Source organism: Coregonus lavaretus (assembly GCF_964263955.1).
Source record: "Coregonus lavaretus genome assembly, contig: HAP1_SCAFFOLD_1095, whole genome shotgun sequence".
Classification (NCBI taxonomy): Eukaryota; Metazoa; Chordata; class Actinopteri; order Salmoniformes; family Salmonidae; genus Coregonus; species Coregonus lavaretus.
In genome coordinates this window covers 1-17,484 of record NW_028156957.1, presented here as the reverse complement: position 1 = coordinate 17,484, position 17,484 = coordinate 1, and the positions used below count along the sequence as shown (strand labels likewise).

Below are 17,484 nucleotides of genomic sequence, written 5' to 3'. Positions count from 1 at the left end.
GGGTCATTTCCATGTGAAAGGACCAATGAGCACCAGCATGTGAAGTTTATAGGAGTACATCGAATTTGGTGTCAAATGAAAGCTAAGAGTCTATATATTTTGGGGAAATAAGGCATAGATATGTTGTTTTTTTTCATCCATTTTCCATCTTAGAAATTAGGAATAAGCAAAGGCTTGGTCACACGGATGGAAAAAGGGGTCTTAAAAAACATCTACTAGAAAAAGTATTGGGGTATTAGAAACACAACAATGATGAAGGCCCCTGCCAACTAATATCAACATTTCTATTTAGTTTTGCAGAAATGATTAGCCTTCTGTAACTTTAAGAAATATTGCCTAGTGTCTTGTCATTCTGATCAAAAAAACCCACATATCTTTAAGATATTGATAAGATATTTGATACTTGATAAGATAAGATATTTATTCTCTGAATCTTTTGACTCTCTATGTCCCCTATCCTCCCGGCCGGCTCGGTCCACCCCTCCTGCTCCGTGGCTTGACGACTCATTGCGAGCACACAGAACAAGACTCTGGGCAGCCGAGCGGAAATCGAAGAAAACTAGACTCCCTGCGGACCTGTCATCTTTCCACTCCCTCCTCTCTACATTCTCTTCCTCCGTTTCTGCTGCTAAAGCCACTTTCTACCACTCTAAATTTCAAGCCTCTGCCTCTAACCCTAGGAAGCTCTTTGCCACCTTCTCCTCCCTGCTGAATCCTCCTCCTCCTCCCCCTCCCTCATCCCTCTCTGTGGATGACTTTGTCAACCATTTTGAAAAGAAGGTTGACGACATCCGATCCTCATTTATTAAGTCAAATGACACCGCTGGTCCTGCTCACACTGCCCTACCCTATGCTTTGACTTCTTTCTCCCCTCTCTCTCCAGATGAAATCTTGCGACTTGTGACGGCCGGCCGCCCAACAACCTGCCCGCTTGACCCTATCCCCTCCCCTCCTCTCTTCTCCAGACCATTTCCGGAGACCTTCTCCCTTACCTCACCTCGCTCATCAACTCATCCTTGTCCGCTGGCTATGTCCCTTCCATCTTCAAGAAAGCGAGAGTTGCACCCCTCCTCAAAAAACTTACACTCGATCCCTCCGATGTCAACAACTACAGACCAGTATCCCTTCTTTCTTTTCTCTCCAAAACTCTTGAGCGTGCCGTCTATAGCCAACTCTCCTGCTCTCTCTCTCAAAATGACCTTCTTGATCCAAACCAGTCAGGTTTCAAGACTGATCATTCAACTGAGACTGCTCTTCTCTGTGTCACGGAGGCTCTCCGCACTGCTAAAGCTAACTCTCCTCTGCTCTCATCCTTCTAGACCTATCTGCTGCCTTTGATACTGTGAACCATCAGATCCTCCTCTCCACCCTCTCCGAGTTGGGCATCTCCGGTGCTGCTCACTCTTGGATTGCGTCCTACCTGACAGGTCGCTCCTACCAGGTGGCGTGGCGAGAATCTGTCTCCACACCACGTGCTCTCACCACTGGTGTCCCCCAGGGCTCAGTTCTAGGCCCTGTCCTATTCTCTCTATACACCAAGTCACTTGGCTCTGTCATATCCTCACATGGTCTCTCCTATCATTGCTACGCAGATGACACACAATTAATCTTCTCCTTTCCCCCTTCTGATAACCAGGTGGCGAATCGCATCTCTGCATGTCCTGCCTTACACAGGAAGCGGAACAGGTCCTAATCCAGGCACTTGTCATCTCCCGTCTGGATTACTGCAACTCGCTGTTGGCTGGGCTCCCTGCCTGTGCCATTAAAGGGGTTTAAATGGCATATTAAACCCCTACAACTCATCCAGAACGCTGCAGCCTGTCTGGTGTTCAACCTTCCCAAGTTCTCTCACGTCACCCCACTCCTCCGCACACTCCACTGGCTTCCAGTTGAAGCTCGCATCTGCTACAAGACTATGGTGCTTGCCTACGGAGCTGTGAGGGGAACGGCACCTCCTTACCTTCAGGCTCTGATCAGTCCCTACACCCAAACGAGGGCATTGCGTTCTTCCACCTCTGGCCTGCTGGTCCCCCTACCTCTACGGAAGCACAGTTCCCGCTCAGCCCAGTCAAAACTGTTCGCTGCTCTGGCACCCCAATGGTGGAACAAGCTCCCTCACGACGCCAGGACACTTGAAACCCTACCTCTTTAAGGAATACCTGGGATAGTATAAAAGTAATCCTTCTACCCATGCAATAAAATGCAAATTAATTACTTAAAAATCATACAATGTGATTTTCTGGATTTTTGTTTTAGATTCCGTCTCTCACAGTTGAAGTGTACCTATGATAAACATTACAGACCTCTACATGCTTTGTAAGTAGGAAAACCTGCAAAATCGGCAGTGTATCAAATACTTGTTCTCCCCACTGTGTGTGTGTGTATATATATATATATATATATATATATATATATATATATATATATATATATATATATATATATATATATATATATATATATATATATATATATATATATATATATATATATTTAAAAAATATATTTTTTTACAAAATGAAGAAAAAAATAAAATAAAATAATAATGTGACTGATGGGGCTGGCTTTGATGGGGCTGGCTTTGATGGGGCTTTCTCAGCAAGGCATCATTCATCTGCTCTGACCACTGACGCTGCTCAACAAGGCCTCATTCATCTGCTCTGACCACTGACGCTGCTCAACAAGGCCTCATTCATCTGCTCTGACCACTGACGCTGCTCAACAAGGCCTCATTCATCTGCTCTGACCAACGACTGACACCGCTCAACAAGCCTGAGCAGAGATGTAAATCAAAAACACCCACGCATGGTGACGCACAGTAACACCAGTCACAACGCACACCTTATGAAACAAGCACAAAAACACACGTTATCTGTGATGCAGACACATATCTAACATAATTGAAAAGAGCGGGAACACACACACACAGACACACGACGATGTCATCCTCCTCTTCCCCTCATTTTCTCAAAGCAATTATTACAGGCTAAGCTCCCTATTACAGATGTCCTTATTACAGACCTGTGCCTCTGCATCGTTCAGTATGTAAGTGTGTGTGGCATCCCTAAATAGTAGTAATATACCGCTTAGCAGACGCTTTTATCCAAAGCGACTTACAGTCGTGCGTGCATACATTTTTGTGTATGGGTGGTCCCGGGGATCGAACCCACTACCCCGGCGTTACAAGCGCCGTGCTCTACCAGCTGAGCTGAAGAGGACCACATCCTTACAGCTAGTAACAACTGATAAAATGGAGGGAAATGCAAAAAGAGAGGAAAGCACTCTCTCAAGGTCTTCTCCTCCACAGACAAGACTAGATGCTATATTTAGAAACAGAAACGCAGGCTCACGTCAGAAGCTGAGTCTTTGCCCTTCGTCTGGAGCGGCTGGCTTCTGTCTGACCACGGTGGAACGCTTCTGTCTGACCACGGTGGAACGCTTCTGTCTGACCACGGTGGAACGCTTCTGTCTGACCACGGTGGAACGCTTCTATCTGACCACGGTGGAACGCTTCTGTCTGACCACGGTGGAACGTGACGATACCCAACTACAGCCTCTCAGAAACACCTACAGTCCCCATCATAAGTATTCACCCCTCTTGGATTCCTTCACATTTTCCTGTGTTACAAAGTGGGATTCAAATGGATTTGTCGTTTTTTTTTGTCAACGATCTACTAAAAATACTTGGTAAATGTCAAAGTAAAGAAAAATGATAATAAATGAACAATAAAACACTAATATACCTTTGCTTAGATAAGTATTCACCCCCGAGTCAATATATGTTAGAATCACCTTTGGCAGCTATTGAAGCAGTGAGTTTTATTAGGTAAGTCTCTAAGAGCTTTTCACATCTGGATTGTGCAATATGTTCCCATTATTATTTTCATAATTCTTCAAGCTCTGTCAAATTGTTGGGAATCGTGACTAAACATCAATTCTTTAAGTCAAAACTGTAACTTGGCCACTCACGAACATTCCCTGTCTTCTTGGTTAGCAACTCCAGTGTAGATTTGGCCTTGTTTTGTAGGTTATTGTCCTGCTGAAAGGTGAATTCCTCTCCCAGTGTCTGGTGGAAAGCAGACTGAACCAGGTTTTCCTCCAGGATTTTGCTACATTCTGATTATTTTTATCCTGAAAAACTCCCCAGTCTTTGCCAACGTCAAGCAAACCCATTAGGGGTGTGAACATTTAAAAAACGTTAAAACGTTTAAATGAAATTGGGATCCTTAATGCTAAGAAAAATCCCTAACCGAAAAACGATGCTTAATCCCACCCACCCCCCCACAAAATTACAATCACAGTGCAGTTAACACAAAACATATTATTTTCCTTGTTATAGCCTAACTAGACAATAGGCTATAAAGACCAGGGGAAATCTTTGTATTTTAAATAAAACCAGAGAGGAAGAGGTGAATTTGTGAGGTATAGAAGCCAAGACATTGTGAGATTCAGATTACCAAGACATATGTGCACCACGGTACTTTATGCCCCCTGCTCTCCCTGCACTCCTCCTCTCCACTCCTCCTCTCCTCCACTCCTCCCCTCCACTCCACTCCACCTCTCCCTCCACTCCTCCCCTCCACTCCTTCTCTCCCTCCACTCCTTCTCTCCCTCCACTCCTTCTCTCCCTCCACTCCTCTCCTCCCCTCCACTCCTCTCCTCCTCTCCTCCCCTCCTCCTCTCCTTCTCTCCCTCCACTCCACTCCACTCCTCCTCCCCTCCTCCTCCCCTCCACTCCTCTCCTCTCCTCTCCTCTCCTCTCCTCCTCCTCTCCTCTCCTCTCCTCCTCCTCCTCCTCTCCTCTCCTACCCACTCCACTCCTCCTCTCCCCTCCTCTCCTCCCTCCACTCCACTCCTCCTCTCCTCTCCTCCACTCCACTCCACTCCTCCTCTCCTCTCCTCCCCTCCACTCCACTCCTCCTCTCCTCTCCTACCCACTCCACTCCTCCTCTCCCCTCCTCTCCTCCCCTCCACTTCTCTCCACTCCACTCCTCCTCTCCTCTCCTACCCACTCCACTCCTCCTCTCCCCTCCTCTCCTCCCCTCCACTCCACTCCACTCCTCCTCCCCTCCTCTCCTACCCACTGCACTCCTCCTCTCCTCCCCTCCACTCCTCCTCTCCTCTCCTACCCACTCCACTCCTCCTCCTCCTCCTCCTCCTCTCCTCTCCTCTCCTCTCCTCTCCTCCTCTCCTCCTCCTCCTCCTCTCCCCCTCCACCCTTTCGCTGGCTCGCCTGGGGTGTATTCACTACGCCGATTCTGTTCCAAAACGTTTCGGAATGGAAGCAAAACGGAACGAGAACGGGGAGGGAACTGCCTGAATTTGTCCAATAGAAACTCTTTTTTTTTTTTTTTTGCAAACTGTTTGGACTCACCATCACACCCCTGCTCTTACGCTACGCTAATTTATACGTTGCTACGCTAATTTATACATTGCTACGCTAATGACGCCAGTGTGTGTTCAGTCTTCGGCCTGTTGCCTGTAGAATATCCTAGCCTATTCATTGATGATGGGCCCTGCTTTACTGAAGTTGCGAGACATTGCAAGCTAAGACATTGTGAGATACAGCGTTTGATTACCGATGGATAGGCTATAACTCCGTCGGCCTGGTGGCTGAACTGTGACCCTCTACGATGTAACAACTATGAAAACAGAAAGCATACGTGTTGGAATACGATAACAACTTATTTTTATAACGTCGAAATACAAAATAAAAAATAAAAAACAAGACGCACGGTCAGATGACGAAAACGTCAGTAGCCTAAACATCATTATAAGCACCAAGTGGCCTTGATAAATAGTGAAACTCTGCACAAAAGCAATAATGGCATTATAATGAATGTAAAGTGTCGATATGACAGCAGTCAAAAATAGTCGATTATTTATACGTCAGACACCATGGGAATCTGTTGATTTTTCATCAAAATGGGAGGTAACGCATGATCTCTGAAGCGATCCTGTGACATGGTTTCTCCAAAGAAATGTATCCCATACAGGTCTTGACCAGAAGCTCTCCATATACATGCCATTTCCACCGACATACAGGATTGAAATGAACGCTTCCAGCTCCTCAGACAGACAGATCCAAGGCAGTGACTCCGTGTGCCCCTTAGCCATGTCCATGTCCTGTAAACAACGAAAGCCGGTGAGTGTATTACTGACGTGCGGGGCCGTCCTGTTCTTTATTAGCCCAGCACTTACTTTTTTTAAGGATGGTGTTTGGTCCCGCCATGTGATTGCACCTCGTTCACCCCCGAGTGACATCTGTTCCCTCTCTGGCACTGTGGTGTTAAGACAGCCACAGGTTGTTTACCAATGGGGTAGTTAGTTAGCACTAAGGAGCAAGTGTGTGTGTGTGTTTTTGTTTGTTTGTTTAACTATTGTAAAACAAGGAAAATTCGGACAAGTGGGGACATTTTGCCAGTCCCCATGAGGAAAAATGTTATTTTAGGCTTAGGGTTACAGTTAGGTATAGTTTTAGGGTTATATTAAAGGGAAAATAGGATTTTGGATAGGAATCAATTCCTTGGTCCCCACAAGGATAGCAATACAAAAGTGTGTAGGGTAGTCAGCACTGAGGAGCCAAGTGGTTTTAGTACATCTCAGCACACTCCCTCTAATCACCGATGGAAACAGATGAACAACTCTGGTAGTTAACCTACATCTAATGAGACAAAACACTTGGATATCAAGTGGATATCATTTGAACATTTAGGCTACTGCATTTCTGTCTGAGGAACTTACATAGCTATCTCTTAACGTCGCAGGAGAAGGTTGACGTCTCTTAACGTCGCAGGAGAACGTCTCTTAACGTCGCAGGAGAACGTCTCTTAACATCGCAGGAGAACGTTGATGTGCAAATAGTAGCAGTGTTTTTTTGTTTTTACTGTATTCCAGTTAACAGTACTCATCTCCCTCCTTTCCCATCTCCCTCCTTTCTTGTCTAAGTTCTTGTTCAGCCCAGAATAGGGTCTGTGTCCCAAATGGTACCCTATTCCCTATTCCCTAGTTCTGGTCAAAAGTAGTGTCCATTTGGGACATAGCCATGGTAAAGCAGACAGTCAACCATTCCTCGAACTTCGAGGAAAGGAGGTCTTTCCCAGAGGTAGGAGCATTCCTAAAAAGCTGAAAGCCACTGGTCTGAATTACAACTTGCGGTCAAGCTTTAGCGGCAGGCAGATTGGTTTCCGGTTTCACCTGGCTGGGACCAAGCTGAAGTAAAGAATGTGTTGGTGGTACTTCCTGTTACAGATACTGTATCCTCCTCTGGAGTTCTCTTTGATCTGTGAAGGAGGGTTGACATTCTCTACGGGACCATGCTGAAACCAGACCACCACATCAACACTTAATAACAAGGGAGGAGGTCAGTGCGTGTAACAAGTGTGGAGGCTCCAACACTGAGGCCCTGCCATGACCTACCTTGATGGACAAGACCTGAATTTAAAAAGGGTCTTCTTTGCCCAACGGGGGGGAGGGGAGAGGGGGAAAGGGGGAGGTGGCTTTAGGACTTTTTGATTGACATTTAAGCCTATGCTAGAAGCTGTAAAGGACCCATAGTTACTGTTTAAAAGGTGTGAAATGTCATCTTGGCCCCTTTCGTCTCCCCCAGGGACCTGGGAGGCTGTAGCGTACACTGCATTCAGGGATCACCTTACAAACCATTTCCATTTTAAAATGCAGGCAATAGCATCAGGCCTGCCAGATCCCGGGAAAGGTCAGTCAGTCTTCCAGTAGAAACCATTAGTGGCCCTGGGAAGAAGAAATGGTGCGACGACAACAACTTTCCTCTCAGTTCCAACTGACTGAGTGCCGGAGGAAGGCCCTTTTCAGAGTCAACTCAAAACCCAACACTTGAACTGAACAGGACAGCGGAGTCACTGACCACCTTCCGGAGACACTTGAAACCCCACCTCTTTAAGGAATACCTGGAATAGTATAACAGTAATGCTTCTACCCCCCCCCCCATAAAAATAAATTTAAAAAATGAAGAAAAAAAGTGGTTGTCCCACTGGCTATCATAAATTGAATGCACCAATTTGTAAGTCGCTCTGGATAAGAGCGTCTGCTAAATTATGTAAATGAACTGTGGAATATAATATAATATATGATGTTTCTCAAACTCAGGAGGACTGGACTCCACTAACACTTGTACTGATAGAAACTTCCACATAATGTGAGTAGATAACCCTAGACTGACTACAGAGACTCCACTACCTAGCAGGCAGAGACAATGGGAGTAGATAACCCTAGACTGACTACAGAGACTCCACTACCTAGCAGGCAGAGACAATGGGAGTAGATAACCCTACAGAGACTATAGAGACTCCACTACCTAGCAGGCAGAGACAATGGGAGTAGATAACCCTACAGAGACTATAGAGACTCCACTACCTAGCAGACAGAGACAATGGGAGTAGATAACCCTACAGAGACTATAGAGACTCCACTACCTAGCAGGCAGAGACAATGGGAGTAGATAACCCTACAGAGACTATAGAGACTCCACTACCTAGCAGGCAGAGACAATGGGAGTAGATAACCCTACAGAGACTATAGAGACTCCACTACCTAGCAGGCAGCACCCGCCTGAACCAGCCAGTCGGGGTGTGTGTGTGTGTGTGTGTGTGTGTGTGTGTATATGTGTGTATATGTGTGTGTGTGTGTGTGTGTATGTGTGTGTGTGTGTGTGTGTGTGTGTGTGTGTGTGTGTGTGACAGTTGCGGAGAGAGGAGAGCGAAGCACCAATTCGTTCGTACGTGTACATGTTAATGAACAGTGTGTAGCCGGGCGGTGGCCTGGCTGACATCAATCAGTCATTTCAAATCAACCACTAGAGCTCTGTACAGAGCAGAGCCAACGGGTACCGGCAACATCCCACGATGCTCCCCGCCACCGCCCGGCTACACACTGTTCATTAGCATGTACACGTACGAACGAATTGGTGCGTCGCTCTCCTCTCCCCGCAACCGTCACACACAGCAACATTAAATCATCATCACGTTCATTTTAGGTTAGCGATGATGATGATGATGCACCATTCAAACAGGATGATCAGTCTGACAGCAGCTGAGAAGGAGGAAGACTGCACGTTGTTTAACGCCTCCCAGGGTTTGGTGCAGTTCTCTGAGCCCTATGAACGGATTAGCTGAACTCTTTCAGTGTTTATCATACTGCTGGGTTGAATGTCCAGGGTTTAGAGCACTCTGACCTAGCACTGGTAAATAACTGTGGGAGAAGGATAGAGAGATAGAGAGATAGAGAGATAGAGAGATAGAGAGATAGAGAGATAGAGAGATAGAGAGATAGAGAGATAGAGAGATAGAGAGATAGAGAGATAGAGAGAGCGCTAGAGCGAGAACTAGTGAGAGAGAGAAAGATCAATATGGTATTGCCACATCATCACGCCATGCTAAGTCCATTTGGCACACAGATGCCTGGGAGGCCAACCATTCTGTTCCATATTAAAACAGACCCTCATTTCCCACGCCAAATCAATGGGCCAGACCACAGGAAGAGGAGGAGCCTCCTAAAATTGGGGCCTGAAGATGAAAACTCCTAAACTGACACTCACGTTACAACAGTCTCTCTTTTAATCAAGATGGAAGAGGATATCAACATCTAACCACACGCAATATTTCACAAGTTAGGGAAACAAAAAATTACGGGGTGCGTACCAATAATATTTCCTTTCTCCTGAAGTGTACACTTGTTCACTACTTCAAACAAATCTAAAAGCATTGGATTGGTAGAGGAACGGGCTAGCTAGAGGGAGTTTCCACAATATGTGGAATACCAGGCATGTATACCAGTCATTTCCTTTCAAAAATCAGCGAAGGGAACCAGTTCACTCTTTGGGAGGACGGAGCCACGGTCTAAAGGCCCAAACCTTTAGCCTAGTGTGATCTTCATCTGCTACAGTATCAGCACGATAATGAAGAGTTTATATGGTATAGATCACATAAACCTTCTGGATACATTTCTTCTTTCTCTATGACAGAGTCCCCAGCCATCTTGTCCTCCTTTCTTCTCACAACCCCCCACAGACAGAGAGACAAGACAGAGAGCCCGACAGACAGACAGACAGACAGCTTAACTGGACATTACAGAGGGAACTGGTTGGACTATAGGTGCAAGGGGGCCCACATGGCTCTGGTCATAAATGTGTACACTCAATAGGGCATAGGGTGCCATTTTGGACTCAGCCAGGGAGTCAACCAAACCTGACAGTTTAAAAACTCATTGAGGTGGCAGAGAACTTACAGGAGTTGGACACCTTTAGAAACACTACATGACCAAAAGTATGTGGACACCTGCTCGATGAACATCTCACTCCAAAATCATGGGCATTAATTTGGAGTTGGTCCCCCCTTTGCTGTTAAGGCTTTCCAATAGACGTTGGAACATTGCTGCGGGGACTTGCTTCCATTCAGCCACAAGAGCATTAGTGAGGTCGGGCAATTAGGCCTGGCTCGCAGTCGGCATTCCAATTAATCCCAAAGGTGTTCGATGGGGTTGATTTTTGTTGTTGTTATTCTGTCTCTCACTGTTCAAATAAACCTACCATTAAAATTATAGACTGATCATGTCTTTGTCAGTGGGCAAACGTACAAAATCAGCAGGGGATCAAATACTTTTTTCCCCCTCACTGTAGGAGGAATGTATATGATGAGGTCAATGCAGGTTGGATATGAGCCAGGGGCTTGGAATGTTACTAAGGCATAAAAGGCAATCATATGGTCGCGGTCACTGATAAGGGTGGAGAGCTGTGGATTAGTGAGGAATGTGGGCCGAGATCAGGTCAGGTCACACGAAGGGAGAAGGAGCAGTTTATTACCCATTTCACTTAACTTCCTGTCTAGCAACAGAGATGTATTGGCTGTCCAGATGTGTAAGGAGGAGACTCGGCATAGGAGGAAGTTATAAATACATGTGCTTGTGTAAACATGTTTATGTCTTTTCAGCTGTTTGACCCAGTGGGTGAATAAACTTGGTTTGAGCTTTTTTCTAGTCCGTTAGTTTTTACTCTGTTTCTTTAGAACCTAACAGAACCGTTCTACGGTCTGTGTATCATTAGCAGAGGTGATAGCCCAAATAAAATAAAAAAACTACAAAATCAGTAAAGCTCAATGGCTAGAATACATGGACATGATATAAACCTGCCAATGAATAGAGGATGATGCAGTGTCAGCCTGGATGCAGCAGTGGTGTGTGGGTGGACATCATATATCAGTGATGTTAGTCAACTAAACAGGATGAACACACGTCCGTGGGCAGGTAGCTAAGAGAGGTATTTACAAAACAGCGTACAAAATAATGTGATCATATCATCTGTTAGCGGCAGGGGTGATACGGACTTCACAGACCAGAAAAAGGAGCAGAGCCGAGTGGCCTTAGTCCCAAATGGCAACCTATTCCCTATATAGTGCACTACTTTAGACCAGAGAATGGCACCCTATTCCCTATATAGTGCACTACTTTAGACTAGAGAATGGCACCCTATTCCCCATCTAGACAGAATAATAGTACTAATAATATGGTGGGTGTTTATATTTGTCCTATTTCACACAAGTGTGTTTTAATACGCATGTGTGAATTGGAAATGTGTTGTCTTTGCATATCCCAACTCTCCCCCCGAGACACCCTCGGAGAGTGGGGTAACAGCCAAGGTCTGCCATTATCAATCACCCTCGTGCAGCTGTGAAAAGCAGAGTAGCACAGAGCTCAGACAGAGGTTGACTTGGGCCGGAGCCGGGCCGGCACTTCAAATTATTTTGGGGGAAACTGCGTACCGGCTCCTCTATAAAAAAAAGAAATAAAATTTTTAAAAAAAGTGGCCCCATCACCCGCCCGGATTCACACACAGCGTCAAAAAAGGTTGATCAAAGCAGAACGAAGGCGGGATCTGAATAGCGATGGAGACATTCACATCCTGATTCCCTCTTGGTTGTAGTTTATTTGTCTGTGTGAATCCGGTGTATGCGTAGACCGTTCGAGTTTGAGAATGCACAGATTGAGAAAACGCAAGCTTGAATGCTGTCAAACGAGGGTTCTTACGGTCATGAAAATCCTGGAAAAGTCATGGAATTTTTATATTGTGTTTTAAAATATATGATCAATAAAAATTGACACATCAGCCACGATCAGAATTATGCCTACCCTTCAGCACCTCTGTGTGTGTGTGCTGTACATCACCTCTGTGTGTGTGTGCTGTACATCACCTCTGTGTGTGTGTGCTGTACATCACCTCTGTGTGTGTGTGCTGTACATCACCTCTGTGTGTGTGTGCTGTACATCACCTCTGTGTGTGTGTGCTGTACATCACCTCTGTGTGTGTGTGCTGTACATCACCTCTGTGTGTGTGTGCCGTACATCACCTCTGTGTGTGTGTGCCAGGGGGCCGTTGCCTGAGGTGGGGGAGGAGACAGCAGGTAGCCTATAGAATAATTATAGACTATATAGCCAATTCTAAACATAACTAGCCATACTTCAAGCTATCTCGCCAGTTAAACTATAAGTGTTAAATGTCGTTGACGTCTTCTTTCTCTGTGTGTGTGCCGTAATAGGAAAGCTGGCATTCCTCTCTATTAAAACAGTAGGCTAGCCATGTCGTTTCGACAACGTAAAAAAATATTCTAATAGCCTAATTGACAAATAAATGTTCCATGCTGTGCATAGATATCCCCCTGAAATATGAATATTTTAGCCTTATAAAAAAGGTTACAGATAAACATGTCTTAGTTAGCTACCTAGCTTTGAAGTAGCCTGCCTCATCCATTTTTATCCCAGATTCATTGAATGAGGGAATAATTGTATATAAAAAAGTATTTGGTTGTAATGTTGCAATATTGTATATTAAAGGGTGGCCAACCATCCTCCAGGAGTCCCGCTCTAACACACCACATCTGCTGCTCAACAGGACCTTGGTAAGCAGACACACCCAGCAGCTCTCCAGATGGAGGGTTGACCACATGTGTTTTATACAGTAGCCTAACAGTGCGGTTATTCTACTTTGTGGGAGGTTAAGTGCCTTGATCAAGGGCACAACGGCAGGAGATGGTAGGCTACATGGGGTCAGAGAGCAGCAGCCTTCTAGTGTCAATACTACATTTATCCTGACTTTTTCCCATGTAGGCTACTTTGACTGCATTTACACAGGCAGACCAATTCTGATCTTTTTTTTCCCCACTAATTAGTCCTTTGATCAATCAGATAAGCTCTGGAAAAAGATATTCTGTGAGAAGATCTGATGTGATTGGTCAAAAGACCAATTAGTGGAAAACAATATCAGAATTGGGCTGCTTGTCTAAACACAGCCATAGAGATGCCACCAATTATTGGTATTGGATATTTGGTTAAAAGTCAAAGAGAAGTCATGGAAAAAGTCATGCAATTCCATTAGTCAAAATGTGTATAAACCCTTAACAGCATAATCACACCATGACATGCTTAAAAAACATAAGGACAGGATAGAGTGGTTAACAAGGGACAGAAACAAGACAAAAAAGGGTGAAAGGAGAGCATGACTAAGCAGAACAATAATAAAGGACTATGATGACAGAGAGGGGAGAGGATGAGGGGGAGAGGATGACAGAGAGGGGGAGAGGATGAGGGGGAGAGGATGACAGAGGGGGAGAGGATGACAGAGGGGGGAGAGGATGAGGGGGAGAGGATGACAGAGAGGGGGAGAGGATGAGGGGGAGAGGATGACAGAGAGGGGGAGAGGATGACAGAGAGGGGGAGAGGATGACAGGGAGAGGATGACAGAGAGGGAGAGAGGATGAGGGGGAGAGGATGACAGAGAGGGGGAGAGGATGAGGGGGAGAGGATGACAGAGAGGGGGAGAGAGTGACAGAGAGGATGAGGGGGTGAGGGGGAGAGGATGACAGAGAGGGGGAGAGAGTGACAGAGAGGGGAGAGGATGACAGAGAGGGGGAGAGGATGACAGAGAGGGAGAGAGGATGAGGGGGAGAGGATGACAGAGGGGGAGAGGATGACAGAGTTGTGGGGTGGGCTGTGGTGGGCTGTGGGGTGGGGTGGGCTGTGGGGTGGGCTGTGGGGTGGGCTGGGGTGGGCTGGGGAGAGGATGACAGAGAGGGGGAGAGGATGACAGAGAGGGAGAGAGGATGAGGGGGAGAGGATGACAGAGGGGGAGAGGATGACAGGGCTGTGGGGTGGGCTGTGGTGGGCTGTGGGGTGGGGTGGGCTGTGGGGTGGGCTGTGGGGTGGGCTGGGGTGGGCTGGGGTGGGCTGTGTGGGGTGGGCTGTGGGGTGGGCTGTGGGGTGGGGTGTGGGGTGGGGTGGGCTGTGGGGTGGGGTGGGCTGTGGGGTGGGGTGTGGGGTGTGGGGTGGGGTGTGGGGTGTGGGGTGGGCTGTGGGGTGGGCTGTGGGGTGGGCTGGGGTGGGCTGTGGGGTGGGCTGTGGGGTGTGGGGTGGGGTGGAGGGTGGGGTGGGGTGGGGGGTGGGGTGGGCTGAGGGGTGGGGTGTGGGGTGGGCTGTGGGCTGTGGGGGTGGGCTGTGGTGGGCTGTGGGGTGGGGTGTGGGGTGGGGTGGGCTGTGGGGTGGGCTGTGGGGGTGGGCTTGTGGGGTGGGGGTGGGGTGGGGGGGGGGGGGGTGGGGTGGGGGGGTGGGGTGGGCTGAGGGGTGGGGTGTGGGGTGGGGTGGGGTGGGTTGTGGGGTGTGGGGTGGGCTGTGGGGTGGGGTGGGGTGGGCTGGGGTGGGCTGTGGGGTGGGGGGTGGGGTGGGGGGTGGTGGGCTGGGGTGGGATGTGGTGGTGTGGGCTGTGGGGTGGGCTGGGCTGAGGGGTGGGGTGGGGTGTGGGGTGGGGTGTGGAGTGGGCTGGCTGTGGGGTGGGGGGTGGGCTGTGGTGGGCTGTGGGGTGGGCTGTGGGGTGGGCTGTGGGGTGGGCTGTGGGGTGGGGTGGGCTGTGGGGTGGGCTGTGGGGTGAGCTGTGGGGTGGGCTGTGGGGTGGGCTGTGGGGTGGGGTGGGGGTGGGGTGGGGGGTGGGCTGTGGGGGTGGGGGGGGTTGGGGGTGTGGGGTGGGGTGGGGTGTGGGGTGGGGTGGGGTGGGGTGTGGGGTGGGGTGGGGTGGGCTGTGGGGTGGGCTGTGGGGTGGGCTGTGGGCTGGGGTGGGCTGGGGTGGGCTGTGGGGTGGGCTGTGGGGTGGGCTGTGGGGTGGGGTGGGGTGTGGGGTGGGGTGTGGGGTGGGCTGTGGGGTGGGGGGCGGGCTGTGGGGTGGGGGGCGGGCTGTGGTGGGCTGTGGTGGGCTGTGGTGTGGGGTGGGGTGCGGGGTGGGGTGCGGGGTGGGCTGGGGTGGGCTGTGGGGTGGGGTGGGGGGGTGGGGGGTGTGGGGTGGGGTGGGGGGTGTGGGGTGGGGTGGGGTGGGGTGTCACCAGAATATGAATAAAACACATAATAGAAACAGGACAGAAACAGGACAGCGTACTCGTTAGATTAGAGCGTACTCGTTCTATTTCTATGAAACTAATATCAACCACTTTCTACCAACACCTCCATTGCTATAACAGCCATGGGGTTCAAAATGTGATGTAATATTAATAATATGTATTCTATACCAGACAAAGACATCCTACCATCCTCTCCCTCCCTGTCTTTGGCTGTTGCTAGTAGAGAGTAAAACTGGAGGATCCTTTGATGCATATGCCAATAGCCCATCTGTCATCATCATTTATTTTCAACATGACACAGAGAAGATCATAAGTTGTCAACAGCTGTAGGAATGGCCTGCAGTGGGAAATACATTTAATTCGTTAAATGTTAGGCCCATTCCCTTCAGTTATGGTTACTACAGGCAGCTGATGGCAAAATATCTGAGGTAGACCTACTTCATGGCTGGTTGCCGAGACTCGTAATATTGTCTCGAGCAATTAGACTACACATAGTCCTGGAGGTCAAGCTCGTTTGCATAATTCCGTCCAATATTTCCTATGCCCTGCTGACCAGTAGGTATTCCACATCAATAGTCTACATACAGGATATCATCTGATGTGGACATATCCAAGGTAAAAGACTGACGACGTGATTTTAACTACGGTTGCTATGTCAGTCTTCTGTTCACTCAACCCCCGCTACAGATACATAGGAGACGCCAATATCAGCAACATTTGCTGTTTTAGTTGTGCGCACATCAACAGTTACAGTTGATTTCAATGTAATAGCATTTATTGATAGGCTACAGAAAAAAATGAATCTGGTTAAAACACGGAAACATAACTGCCAACACGGAGACACAAGACTCGATAAATGTAGTTGTCTATTTGACATGGGCTTGACAGATCATGGTTATCGTTGTGCCAAGATGCATGATTCATTTTCCGCCTTCATACACCGGTGGCACGTGCCAAAACATTCTAAAATAATGCAAAGCTATCAGCGTATTTCACAGATTCACTAATTATAGAAATGTCTGAGCTAAAACGACGTTGACGGGCGGCTTTTCATAAAGACTTCCAAATTGGTTATGCTCAAAATGTGTAGAGGTAACCTACTAGCTAGACAGCCGCTGACGCCGGAAGAGAAGAGGAAAACAGAGGTACATCGCTACACCGTCGCAGTCTTTCACTTGAAACAATATAACCACCCACCTAACGTAGCGGATCCAGCGCTGGAGACAGTTGATCAAACTGCTTATCTAATAGTTGAACACTGTTGCTCGTACGTTCCATCCGTTCTGTTTGCTCGCTGTTGTTCCCCTGCTCCGACACACGATATTACTTGTTACTGCTTTCTCTTCAGTTGTATCGATGCAAACGCCTATCACCTACTTTACTAGACTGTGGTGTAATCATTAGTCCAACGAAAACGAGAGTTTCTATTGGACAAATTCAGGTAGGTCCTTCCCCGTTTCGTTCAGTTTGCTTCCGTTTAAGAAACATTTTGCAACAGAATTGGCATAATAAATATGCCCCTTGTACCCTGAAATTGCCAGCCGGTTTGCGATTGGACCACCTGCAGAAGACCAATTCGTAATGTGTCATTGCAGAGGGTTGGTTTAACGCGTCGAAGGGCGGGATTAGAACGTACCAATGCTTTTAAAGAGACAGTCAACTCCATTTGAAATATTTGTGCAACAGCTCACTGCCAAATATTGGAGCATTATAAAGCTAACAGTATTTTGATGAATACAAACGTAATATTTAATTTACTCTTCCAATGATTTGAGGCCACAACCACAACTGTGTGTATGCCAGTCCAATTATAGTTACATTTGCATACTGGAAAAAAATAGCATTTGCATATTCACACCCATAGAATTTAAGATAACGTTGAGTTTTAATCAATTTGAACATTTTAATCAAGTGAATTAAATAAGTAATCAACCACAGTATATTATAGGATAAATCTCAACACAGTTGATTGATTTACCAGGTTTAGGTATCCAGTTGTGCATGCCCTTGAGGTTTTGTTGCTCTCTATCTGGAAAAACATGGATATAAAAACAGCAGACCACAGGAGGTTGGTTGCACC

The 17,484-nt window shown here is 47.4% G+C and overlaps 1 protein-coding gene across 2 annotated transcripts in view; it reads right to left on the bottom strand.

Annotated features, from left to right (window-relative positions):
• The window catches only part of LOC311125994 (protein-tyrosine sulfotransferase 1), a 76,608-nt gene extending 59,634 nt beyond the window's left edge, over window positions 1–16,974 (bottom strand). Inside the window, exon 1 of one of the 2 annotated variants that reach the window (XM_084200017.1) lies at window positions 16,602–16,974. The gene's annotated coding sequence lies outside the window, so the exon portion shown is untranslated. The remainder of the gene's footprint in view (window positions 1–16,601) is intronic. The other variant, XM_084200018.1, reaches the window with a different exon arrangement.
• Window positions 16,975–17,484: the final 510 nt, after the last annotated feature.